Raw genomic sequence first — 13,834 nt, forward strand, 5'->3', positions numbered from 1 at the left:
CTGTGTGTGTCTGTGTGTGTCTGTGTGTGTGTCTGTGTGTGTGTCTGTGTGTGTGTGTGATTTTTCTGGCTGCTCGGGAAGATTTGAGGACTTTGGGGTTCTTTTTTGAAGCATATGGCGTATTTTTAAAGATCATGAGAAAAGATGATAGACAAACGAATAATCCCCATACAAAATTATTTTATAGCGCTGACAAACCCGGCTTCTCAAAAAAGGAAAACATTTCTCTCCCTCTTCTTAAGTTGCTTTATGTTTCGGGGGTCCTCGTGACCACTTGTAGTGTTATTTATTTTTCAATATTACTATTCTTGAAGATGCATCCTTCTTGTCCTCACCCGTTGTCGCTTCTTCAATGACCCAGAATATGAGGGTAGGGTGAACTTTATAGCGGTGAGACGATGGGCTTCACAACCCTGCGAGGGTGTGACCTGAACCCACAGAAAACAGTGCTGTGTGGGGAGCAACCAGGGACCTCTGGTCCCTAGAGCAGGCAGCACAAGGAAGACCCGAGGCCAGATCTCAACAGCGATGCTGTCCTGCTCCCTGGACTTTCAGGCTTGCTCTCGGAATGTGATGTTTTTAAAACATGAAAATGGAAAAAAAAAAAATACCGCGTGTTCACAAGCCAATTACTCTCCCTGTGACAGTTTTGATTCCTTCCCAAGACAGGGTGTTCGGCTACCCTTCGGACAGCTGTGGAAGGCTCCGCTGGCAGCACCCAGCAGTGGTTGCAAGCTCTCTCTGGGCACCTTGCTAGCGGCTGGAAGAAAGTCCAGCTGCCCAAAGCCAGTTCCCAGCGGGCCCTTCAGAAGCACTCTGTCCTGGGTCTCCCAGAAATGGTCATCTCCTTCAGAATGGGATCCACGCCTCTGCAAGCACCCCTGTGAGCTGTCAATCTATTTTCTAAATTTCCTTTGCTTTTACTTGTCACCTCCTTGGCCACCTCCTCTTCCCATCCTCCTTTCTACAAATTGCATCTCGCTCTCTTGTGTTTTCATTCTCCTCTTTGCCCAAACCCAACATTTTCATTTCAGCCTGTCCACGTTTGCTAGCGGAGAGCAAAGAAAGAACTCACATACCCTTGCCTCCAATGCAGCCTTCTCTCTCCTTTGGGAGTCTAATTCAAGGTCTAACCTCCTCCGGGCATGCTTTTTAGTGACCTAAGCCTAAATTGATTTCTGTAACAATTTCCGGGATTTGTGAGTGAGAGGGGACAATTGCCCAACATCACACTCTGATTCTACCTGCTGCGTGTAGAGATGCATAGTTGACTCCACTGGTTAACTCGGTGACCGAGAGATACATCTTGCCTGTATCATCCAGGTATGTGACATATTACTCGTACCACACACTGGGTGAAGAACTGGCTAGCCAGAAAGAAAAATAATAGCCCTATAGCCATTTGCGTTGAGCCATGCAGTACTATTGGCAATTCCATCATGACACTCTCAATCACATGAAGTAACCATATTGACCTACAATAAAAAGACGATTTCATGAGGCTCACCTTAGAATTGTATTCTTTGGTATATTTCCTGTCTTCCCAATGAGTTGCTTAGTTCCTTTTTTTAAAAAAATGAATTGTTCTGAGAATTTCTTACTGTACTTTATAACATTTCCTGCCCTCCTTGTCGCTTGGTTCCTTAATGTGTAGGCTTATTTAGAAAATTAGGGATTTTTCTGAGGTCACTTTCCTGCGTGGTTTTTCTGATGCTAGGACTAAGTCACCCTAGAAACCAAGGGAAAGGTGCTATCCCTTCTCCAAAGTGTCCATTCGCCGGAACCAAGGGTTAGTTTCCTTTCACTTACAGCCTTCCTGGAAGCCACTTCTGTTTCCTTCCTTTCAGAACTTGGTTGAACTCAAGGCCCTGCACTTGCGGAGAAAACGCTCCACTGCTAAGCTATATCCCAAGCCCCGTTCCTACTTTTATTTTGAGAAAGCCTCAGGATGTCACCCAGACTGCGCCACAGGTAGCCCAGGAAACCTCGAACTTGAAATTGCCCCACCTTGGCCTCCTGAGGAACTGGAATCCCACACCTGAGCCACCCAGCCGGGATTCTACGATCCATGTGTGGAATTCTCACAAAAACCCACAAACTTCTCCCAAAACTACCTTGGGACCACTCAGACATGGGAATTTGCAATGTTATTTTCCCTGCTTTGCAAGGAAGACATTTGCTTCCTCCTATTCTGCCTACAAGGCAGGCACTATCTCCAGGAGAAAATGGGGGATTGCACTTTGAAACATTGTGTATTGAGGAAAATCTCTTGCCTCGGGCTGCTAAGGACATAGTTGAATGTATTCTGCCAGCTGACTGGACTCAAAGAGAGAGGGTTGCAGAAATGCTGCAACCACTTGTCCTTCAGCTAATGGGCAGACATAAAGCCCATACCTTGCAGGACTATGTGTGTGTGTGTGTATGTGTGTATGTATGTATGTATACATGTATGTGTGTATGTATGTATGCATATATATATATACACACACACACACATATATACACATGTAGATATGGCGATGGCCTTCAGATCAAACACTGGTGACAAGAGACAAGCCTGGAGCTTATAAAATTTAGGATGCCTGTTTAAGAGAAAGAATTTTTTTTAAAAAAAAATGTTGTGAAAGTGAATACTTAAAATGTGGAAATAAATCACAACAATTTAAAATTCTTTAATATTCATAAATGTTATGAAACAAAAAAATTAAATACCAATTCTTGTGCTGGAACTGCCTGACACTGCAGCACTAGCTTTCATGTTTAAAACACATACCTTGGAGCATCTATTCACATAATGGTTTAAAGTAACATGTCTATGAAAGTAATCAAATAACAAAACGATCCAAGCTGTTCTTCAGCATGGCCAGTTGGCAGCTGTTTTTCACTTTGGAGATAAATTGAGAATAATGACTGTCTTATTGGTAGGCATGAGATACGCTTTTTTTTGGGAATTGTCAAGTTTGGGAAAGAATCATCAAATTTCATTTTTTTATATGGTTGTAATGTTATAAGTATTTCAACTTGTCTTAACTAGCCTTAAATTATCTTGAACTGAAGACTCCGGTTTTTAACGGCTTTACAGGCTTTACGTTATCATTGCCGGTGTCAGGATTTTATCTCAAATCAGACAGAATTGAAATCTTTTTCTCCTAGGTGTCCTAGGTGAGTCACCCCACCTCACTAATTAGATTATCAAATAATGCTGGAGTCTGCTCATTATTTCTGTTCCGAATTCTCCTTTCTTCTTCGGGAACTCCGGTTTCCAGGTGATTGGTGTCGGAGGAGGACGGCGACGCCCTGCCAGATTACTTTCTGCTGATGGCGGTGCTCAGCCTCAGCTCTTGTTCTCTGTATTCTTGATTTCCATCTGAGTTTTCTCTTGGTTCTTTAATAAGAAAATGCAGCTGACAGACAGCGGGACTCTCTCACGATGGCCCAAGCAATGACCTTTGAGCCCTAGCTTGTTTTACTAACATGTCCCAAAGTGTCTTTCCAAATCATATTTGAAGTAAAAAAAAAAAAAATCAGTCTTTAAATTCTTTCAGTGAACTATGTTCAACTTTCTTCATTTGGATTTCCGTTCCAAGCCTATAAAAATTTTTAGGAATTTAGTGCTGATGAGCCCATTTTGAAACTTTTGAGACCCTTTCGTGTGGGAAATATTGCTAGCAGATTCTTTGAACAAAACTCTAATTTGCTGAGTATGATTAAAATAGACACATTAGGGGATGAAGAGATGGCTTGGTGATTAAGATGCTTAAATTCTAGTCCAGAGGACCTGAGTTCTGTTCCCAGCCCACGCATGGTTGTTCAAGCCCACCTGTAACTCCAGTTCCGGGGAATCTTCTTCTGGCTTGTGTGGGCACTGCACATACATGGTGCATATATGCTTAAACAGACCCACACATACAAACAGGAAATAAATTAGTAGATAAGTCTGTAGATCCTTTGTAAACCAGGCATAGCCATTATAGGGCAAGCTTGTGCTCTCAACCCTGAGGAGGGGGACCATGGGCCGATCCCTATACATCCCTTGAGCAGACATCTTCTGTTAATTGGTAAACTCCAGGTACCAATGCGAGAGGGACAAGGGACGTTGTAAAAAAAAAAAAAAAAAAAAAAGGTGGGTGGCTTCCGAGGAGGAGCTGCAGTTCTGAAGCAGCGCTGGCTTCAGTCCGTCCACTCTTGCTCCTTAACCTAAGAAACAGCAGCCTTCGGGTTTCTGATGAAAACACTTGAATGATTGTTTTTAATCTCTGAAAAAGTAATTTGTTAAAGACTCAGTTGAGAACATGCATAGGAAAGCCTGTGCTAAATCTGACACGTCTTCCTTTGCTTGCTGTTCTCGGAGAGCACAGGAAACAGACAGAGAATTTGCTTTTGTTTGTTTGTTTGTTTGTTTGTTTTTTGTTTTTGTTTTTCCAGATAGGATTTCTCTGTAGCTTTGACGTCTGTCCTGGCACTCATTATGTAGACCAGGCTGGTCTGGAACTCACAGAGATCTGCCTGGCTGTGCCTCCCAAGTGCGGGGACTAAAGGTGTGTACCACCACCACCCGGCTCAGAGCATTCGATTTTAATGCCTCTCCCATGGTTACTCTTTCCTAAGAATCCCTATTCTGCTCTTACGTTTTCAGATGGATAGTTAAACAACTCTCACCCCTTGTCTGAGGACTCACTTGTCCTGGAACCGTGAAAGGCTTACTCATTCCCTAGTGTCTCAAATGGAGTCTGTTGTGCACCTTTTTGGGGCACTTTGCCCCTTAACTGTGCCCTCTTTGAAAACTTATACAAGGGAGCAGAGGCGGGGAAACAAAGAAGACCAAGAGAGATGTGTGGTGATATTTCACTTGTAAAATAAACAAAGCTGGCCTGGAGTTCAGAGAGTAGAACAGCCACCCTGGTCAGCCTTACAGACCAGGCAGTGGTGACACACACCTTTAACCCCAGTAGCCACACTAGTTTGCCATAGAAACAAGGCGGTAATGGTGCTCACCTTTAATCCCAGCCCTAGAGAGGAATATAAAACGGGAGGAGACAGCTCTCAGTCAGTCTCATTCTGAGATTCCTGGAGGCAGGATCACCATTTCCGACTGAGGTAGAGGTCAGAGCCAGTGGCTGGTTGTTATGCTTTTCTGACCTTCAGGTCGAACCCCAATTTCTGTCTCTGGGTTTTTGTGCTACAGAGGTGGGTAGGTGCTAGGAAAGAGGAAGACGCAGGTATGAAGTGTCCAGTGGACCTGGGGGCAGGGGATTTGCTCTGGACATTCTTTCTACAATCACCCACCTCCTGCAGGAAAATGGAAGCAAGTCCTTGTTGAGCACAGTTAGAGTTGGCATTGCCTTACTGGTGTGGCTTTTGTTTTGTTTTCTTTATTGTTGACGTTTGCTCCTTTAACATACCAAAGACACAATTATTTCATGTATATGTGTGTTTGTCCGTATGTATGAATACATAGCACATGTGTATAGTGCCTAAGGAGGTCAGAAGGGAGCGGTGGGTCCCCTGGGAATAGAGTTTGTAGGTGGTACTGAGCTGTCATAGGGGTGCTGGGACTCAAACCCAGCTCTTCTTGAAGAGTAGTAGGCGGTGCTCTTAACTGCTGAGCCATCTCTCCTGAAGTTAGTTAGTTAGTTAGTAGCTACTTAATAGAAATTCCTTTGAATCTTAATTTTCATCTCTCTAAATATCTGTGTGTGTGAGAGTGTGTGTGTGTGTATGTGTGTGTGAGTGAGTGAGCAAACCACAAAAGAACCTCCCTGTCATGATCACACAGACAAGATATTACTCTCACATTATTCAGGCTGCTTAGGATACGTGGCCTATTTTTTCCCCATCATCAGCAATACGGATGAGAGATGTCATCACTCTCAGAAGACAAAATGTGAGATGTCTTAGCAGATGCCGTCACATAATGATGCAAAGAATGAAACGAAATGGAGATGGACTAGACTCCTCGACTGTTCCCAGCCCCCTCGCCCTCTGCACGGTTTCCTTCACTCATGGCAGGGCTCTCTCTGCGAGCGGTACCAATGACACCGTGAGCGGTACCAATGACACCGATATATGCTTCCACGTCACTCTGTCTCCTCCCGAGTGGATCTTCACTCTCAGAGCAGTCGGCGTCATCCCCCAAGGAGGCACCCTCTCTTTCTCAAACCCTGTCTGGTAGGCCAACCCGTCTCAAGAGTAGCTTAGGTGGGTACTGGTGCCTGCTCACCTCTGGAACGCTTACCATCCTGCACCATTCAGTCTCAGTGGACAGTGGGAACCCACGTGATGCTCTATTAACAGAAATGTAAACCAAGCAGCTTACAGATCTGCTGCTTGAGTCTGGGGGATGGGGTGAGATGAAGAAGAGGGCCTGTGGGGAGACTGACAGGCCGTGGGCAAGCATAAAGTGTGGGGAGGACATCTCCGGGTGCCCTGGAAGAATTCTGAGGCTTCCATCTGAAATGGTGGAAGGCGATCCCCCCCCCCATCCACATAAGTCAACAGACCCAGTGCCCTGAGAGGTTTGTGATGTAGACTCCCCAGGAGTCCCTGAAGCCTCCAGCGGTGTCTGGATGATTAAGTGAAGGACTTTGAAGAGGCCTGAAGAAGAAGGTCGGTAAATATTTAAAGAAGGCTTTTCTGTGGTGCTGAGACTGCTGCCATACGGTGACCCTACTTGAACTTCGCCACAGGATGCTCCCCAGTGGGCAGGGTCTTCAGATCCCAAGGCAGTTCACCCCGTCTCACTTGCAGATTTCAATTTTAAGACTGGTTTTTAAGTTTTAATATCATCCGAATTGTGTGAGGGACAAGTTTACAGTAAAGGAAACCATTGGGCGTCATTGGGGAACCCCAACCTCCTCACCACCTCCATTTCTGCTCTTGAAAGGCCACTTGCAGCTCTATCAGAACTTCTGGTAGACCCCCCACAATGAGAAATGTCACACTCTGTTACTGCCTACCTTCTTAGTTCATTATCTACCGACATCTACAGAAAGAGGGGTCTGCTTGCTGTCTCAGACAAAGCCCCCAATGTATAAGCACATTTCCCATCTTGATGCCCTTTCATATACAGACATCATAACTATAACCAATAGGCATTGTTTCCAACTATTGCATAAACATCCTTTGTCACTTATTTTATTTGCTTATCTTGTCCCCTTAGCCCATTGTCATGTAGAATAGATCCTGTCTGGTTTACTCTTCACATGGCCTTACCTTCTGCTTTGTTTTGCTTTGCTCTGCTTCACTGAGGCAGTCTCACTATAGAATGCAGACTGGCCTTGAACCTGCAACCCTGCCGCCTCTATCTCTAGGGTGCTAGGAATATAGACTCATGACAGAACACCTGGTGATGCTGGTATTCTTAAATAATGTGGGCATATTAGTTACCTTACTCATTGCTGTCATCAACATGACAAGAAGCGACGTTAGGAAGGAGAGATTTGGGGTACCGTCCATCATGGTGGCAAGAGAGTGAGGCATCCACAATCAGGAAGCAGAGACCAACAGCCATGGCTGCTCGACTCCCTTTCCCCTTTTCTTCAGTACAGGACCCACATTCAGGAGGCTCTTCCCACCCCAGTTAGCCCAATCCAGAAACTCCCTCCCAACATGCCCACAGAGTTGTTTCCATGGTGATTTTAAATGCCACCAAGTTGGCAAGATTAATCATCACAGCCAACATTATAGGCTAGGGCAGCCCCGCCTGACTTCTTTTCCTCATGAGTAGATTAAGGATAATATTTTCTGGCAAGGTAATATTGCCAACTTCCCTGCTGTATCATTTCGGGTGTCATACAAAGCTACTCCCAAGACTAATGATGCCAATTTCCATCGGTGATTTGGAGGTGACTGCCAGGTGTCAGCATTGTAAAGGCTCATCTTCCTTTCCTTAACAAGTGACAATTTGAGGCCACAATCTATGTTACCTGGTTGCCTGATAATTTGAGGAAAGAGATTATTGAGAGATGAAGCTTCAGACTGTAAGTCTGTTGTTGACAGACGTATTAAGGCAGCATTTGTGAGCAGTGCTGAAAGTTTTATATATACAAGTGTATAGGCCTACAAGCAATGGCATTCCAATGACAACAGGCATATCGACAGCCTAGATCCTGGTTTCTAATAACAGTTCTGGTGAGAAAAAAAAAAAGAATGTTTGGGGGTGACAAATTCCAGAACACTAGTAAGCTAAAAAAAGATGCCTCATTCAACTCAATGACATTCCTTTAGACTGATAAGAAGGTGCCAAAGTGGGGAAGGTACCCACAGAGACAGCTGACCTGAGTGTGTGGGAGCATGTGGACCTGGACCAAGAGTTAGGGAATCTGCATGAGACCGACCTAGGCCCTCTGCATGTGTTAAATGACAGTCATGTAGCTCTATAAAGCTCCTAGCAGTCAGATCAGGACCTGTCCCTGGTGCTTAGCTGGCTTTTGAGGACCCCTTCCCCATGCTGGATTCACCTCGTCCAGTCTTGATGCAGGGGAAATTTTGTCCTACCTCAACATGATGTGCCCTGCTTTGTTCAAGTCCGTGGGAGGCCTGCCCCTTTCTGAATGGGCATGGAACAGGAGTGGATAGGGAGGGGGAAGATGGGAATGGGAGGGAAAGAACAGGAGGAGAGGAGGGAGCGGGAACTGTGGACAGTATGTAAAATAAATGGAAAAAAGTGTTAATCAAATAAAATATAATTTTTTAAAAGAAATGTGTCAAAGGAGAGCAAAGACTGGGCTTCGTGGGCCTCATAAGCCAGTTTGGGACTATGATAAGATTTGCAAAAAAATGACCATTTAGATTGAGAAAGATCAATCGATTCATTCAAAACTTCCAAGGGTGAGCCCAGGGAAGAAAACATGTTCTGCACAAATTCTCCATCTCCTGTCTGAGGAAGGGATGGCGGGATTAGAAAAGGACCATCTTACAATGCTTCGTGTAACGGCTGTCAGTGAGCACTAATAAACAGGCAAGGTACAATCGCAGCCTCCTCTGTCACCTACAATATTGTCATTCCCTGACTTAAAACAACAAGATGAATACTCCCTCCCATCCTACAAATAAAACTCTTCCTTCCTGGTCTACATAGCTAGTTCCAGGACAGGCTCCAAAGCCACAGAGAAACCCTATCTCGAAAAACCAAAAAATAAAAAAAAATAAAAAAAAATAAAAAAATAAAACTCTTCCTTTCTGATTGCTCTTCGGGCTGAGGAGGAAGGGGGACTTGATTGGGGGAGGGGGAGGGGGAGGGAAATGGGAGGCGGTGGCGGGGAAGAGACAGAAATCTTTAATAAATAAATAAATAAAACAAACAAAAAAAAACCTCTTCCTTCCACTTGATCTGTGTTCACTGGAGCGCTTCTTGCAAATCCTCCAAAGTTCCTGCTTGGGCAAAAATTTTCTCTTAACTGCTGGTTGATTGCTGGGAGCGCTAATTTGCCGATCATTTTGTGATCATTTAGAGGGGGAAAATTCCATTAAGCACTATCTAGGAACAATTTATGAATTTCTCTTGACAAAAAACACTCCACAAGTTTCTTTCTACAGACGAAAGGAAGGGGACTTCCTCTGCGTAGCTATGGGGAAACCATCATTTTTGCAGGGTGAAGACTTTTCCAGTTTAGCAGGTTTGAAGTCACTTGTGTTTCTATTAGAAACCCCTTACCAATGCTCTGTAAGTAAACCCCATAAATTCATTGATTCCCCCAAGGGGGAACGTCGATGGATTCAAACTTTGGCTTGCTGTTGGAACTTTAGAATGACAGGGGCAGAAGTTAGCTCATCTCACCCAGGAAGAAAATGATCACAGCTTATTATAGAGACAGAAGGAAAAGGCTAAGACCCCAGCATAGTTAGCTATTCTTACTAGAATGCAGAAGATTGCCTTTTTCATCTGAATTGTTTCTTTCTTTCTATAACCACAACTTTTGCCTCTGTGGCTCTATATGATAAACACACACTGCAACTTGGGCGGGGCATTCATCCCTCACCTTGACTTGGGATTTGGCCACATGACTCACTTTTGCCAGTAAAATGAAGCAGGGATTGTGGAGCATCCATTCCATATCAAGAACCAAGGAAGCCTGCCCAGCTCTGCATGAGATCTTACACCTCTGGCACAGCCCTGGACGAGCACGTCTAGACTGTCCTGTTGGTCCTTGTGGGAATGGATGCCAGTCGTTGCCATCTAAGGGCCAGTGAAGCCAAGGGCCCAGGCTGAGTTGAAGCAAGCAATATGACTTGCTTCATCTCAACAGGTTGACCCAAGAAGATAGAATATTCTTGTCCCGCTCTCTTGCCAGGGTACTGGCTGAGTAGTCACTTATATGAGCAGGTCTAGTTATTCCCATGTGCGCCTCCCTACCCTAAGCAGGTGCGACACATCTAACCCCAGTCCAGTCTTTATGAAGGGCTTTTCAGTTCAGCAAAAACAGGCACATTCAGTGTTTCCTGTCTGTCTGTCTGTTTTTCTCTCTAACATCTAGCCCTGAGCTCAAGATTATGTTGCCCCCTTCTCCTGAGTGCTGGGATTATAGGTCTGCACCACCACCACCACACCAAACTCCTCAACCTCTTCTGGATGCTGACGATTCTTCTCCCTATGTAATTCCTGACATTTTACAATGGATAGCCTAAATTAGGTAGCTTACCTTGAGACCAGAGCCATGATAATTAAGGAACTACCCCTATTTTCAGCTTCAGCATGGGGGAAAGAAGAGCCATACAGAGAGAAACTGAGTCACCCCAAGTGAGTACACCGCACTGTGGGTAACCTTTGACAACCTACAGATCTTTAGGAATAAATGCTTGCTGCTTTGATCCACCGCATTGCAGTCATCTATGGTGCGTTGGTTTTACGGCGCTATCTAACTGATATGCTGAAGGCTAAAGGAAAGCGGTGATCTCAGAGGATGTGTCTAGTTCTGAACGCTTGGTGAAGGGCAGTTAGGCATTCCAGACTGAGGAGGAAAGATGCTATGATTCCAGAGAGATGTTAGTGCAGCAGCGGGAGACAAGATGGAGGATCGTGATTGTACAGGAGGACCTAGTCTAACCCTGAAATTAAAATTGACAATAATATGGGCCCCATACAATGGAGGGGAAAGTACTCAAATTGAATAATTGATTTCCAGCTGCATGCTGAGAGAGAGATCATTGCCTTAGTGATCTCTTACAAACTCTAAATAGCCATGCAAGTACATACTGGTATTCCATTTAAAGATGAAGGAAATAAACAAAGATTAAGCAACTCCTCACACTTTACCTCGGACAAGAGATAGAGCCAGGGTTCAAGGTCAGTTTATATGAAAAAAAAAACATGAGATATTTGGCAGGAGTAGTGGCTTACATCTTTAATCTCAGCTCTTGGGTGGCAGAGACAGGCAGGTCTCTGTTAGCTTAAGGCCAGCCTGATGTCTGGAGTGGGTCCTAAGCGAGACAGGTATACAGTAAAGCCCTGTCTCCAAAAGAAAAAAGTGTGCCCTTCTTAACACTACTGTTCTGTCTCCCAAACACTGATATGGGGAGAGAAAAATCAGGAAGCTGTCACTCGCAGAAAAGAACGATGAAGTGTGACCCGGGAGGTGGGAAAATAGATGGGAGGTACATCCAGAGTCATTATAAACAGTCATGTTTATCTAAATTGCTAAAGTCAAACTGCGATACAGTAACTGCCTGAAGACAACTAGTGATGGAGTGGGATCCGATGCTGTTTTTCACTGTTACTAACTTCAAGACAGTATACAAAGGACAAGCAAGTCTGGAAGTAATAATCCTAGCGTTGAGTTTGAGAAGCTTTCTAACTAGCAATAATGACATTAGTAATAACTAACTTCGCTGTGCACCGTCCTAGAGCACTGTGTCAGCACTGTCCGGGAACCAACTCACCTCCTCACACAATACTGTGAGCCAGGGTACCCATTGTGAGCTAGGGTACTCACTGTGAGCCAGGGTACACATTGTGAGCTAGGGTACCCACTGTGAGCCAGGGTACCCATTGTGAGCCAGGGTACTGATTGTGAGCTAGGGTACCCATTGTGAGCTAGGGTACTCATTGCCTATTTTGTCAGTGTACTAAAATACCTTGCTGATGCAATGTAAAATAGGAACAGTTTATTTTGGTTCCTGCTCTGGGGATAATACAGTCCACCATGGTAGGAACAGCATGGCAGCAGGAAGCACCGTGGAAACAGGAGCGTGTGACACCTGCTTGTTCCCAACTCAGTCTACCAGAAAACTAAGAGCCTTCAGAAAGGGGACTATAAAACATCAATGCCAACCCTACTTCCTCCTGTGACCCACTTCCTCCAACAAGACTCTGCCTCCTAAAGGCTCCATAGCATCTCCCCCAAAGTGGCACTGTCTGGGGAATAGGTGTTCAAACACTTGAGCCTGTGGGGTACATCTCACATCCCAGCCATAACAAATAGCTATTATTAGCAATTGTGATTGTCATCTTAACGCCCTAATTGTTATCTTGACACAGCCTATAATCACCTGAGAGGAAAGTCTCAGTGAGGAATTGTTCAGATTGTGTTAGCCTGTGACAATCTGTGGGAGACTGTCTTGATAAAATTTACGATGTGGGATAATCTAGCCTACCATGGGCAGCAGCATTCCATAGGCAAGAGGTCCCAAGCTGCGTAAGAGTGGAGGAATCGAGCTGAGCACAAGCAAGCATGGATAAGTGCATTTCTCTCTGATCTGACTGTGGATGCCATTAGAAGATCCTGCCTTGACTTCCCCACAATGATGACCTGCAACCTGGAATGAAGAACTATAACCAGCACTTTCACCCCAGGGTCCCTGGCTGCTGGAGGTGTTGTGTCATAGCAACTAAGATGAACCTGGAAACTCACTTCCCTCGTTAATAATAAGGAAACCAAAGAGCTTAAGGAGCACATCCAAGTGGCAGTGGCAATTGTGCAGGAACCCAGGCAAAAACACCCGGGAAGAGTTGACAACTATACTGCGAAACCAATCTAAAAGTTCTTCAAATCACAGGTGGCCTTGGCACCGGCAGCTGTGTTAGGAGAATTAAGGTCACACTGCAGTAAAGACCCCCTAACCAGCGACAGCTTAACACAGCCCCAAATTACATCTTTCTCTCTCAACATACACTGCATATGCAAGCAATCCTCCAAGACACGGTTCTCCATGGGTTGACAAGACAGTCTCTGGTGTATCCTACGTCACATTTCCAACAAGATGCTGCAGAGAAGGCAGAAGGATAATATTTCTTCACTGGCAAGTCATTGCGTTTGGACAACTCTCTTCTGCCCACATCCAGGTCCGTGGCCAAGCCCAACTTCACAGGACAAAGGATATGCAATCCTGTCTAGAACAAGAACAGCCATAAATACTGTGAAGCAGTAGTGGTGTCTGCTTCCTGACTTCTGCTTCTGATAGCATACCAGCAATTCTGCCTTAAAATGTAAGGTGAAATCGCTAACTCGGAATGCATCTGGATAAGCTTGCTTGCTGTCCTAATTTCTCTCTCTTCTTATGATGCAGATGTCTGTGCTGTATCACTGTCGCATTCTTGTCTAGGGTGGATGGTCTAGGGTGCATGGAAAGAGCCAAATGATATCACCTCTTTGCTGTGCAATCTTGCAGACAGGAGAATCATCCCGTCCCATCTGGCATTGGGATCTACCCTCACCTTCGGTTAGACTTCAGGAGGCCATTTAATAGTCATGGAAACACCTAGACAAAAGGATTCTACAAGACATTTTGGAAAACTGTTTAAGACCTGCCCCCTGTGTTGTGTAGCTGTCTCCTCTGAACTGAAACATTCGCCAGAGGGATGAAGGAGGTGATTGTGACTAAGGGGGCTCATGGAAGT

This window comes from Microtus ochrogaster (assembly GCF_000317375.1).
Source record: "Microtus ochrogaster isolate Prairie Vole_2 chromosome 14 unlocalized genomic scaffold, MicOch1.0 chr14_random_2, whole genome shotgun sequence".
NCBI classification, from domain to species: Eukaryota; Metazoa; Chordata; class Mammalia; order Rodentia; family Cricetidae; genus Microtus; species Microtus ochrogaster.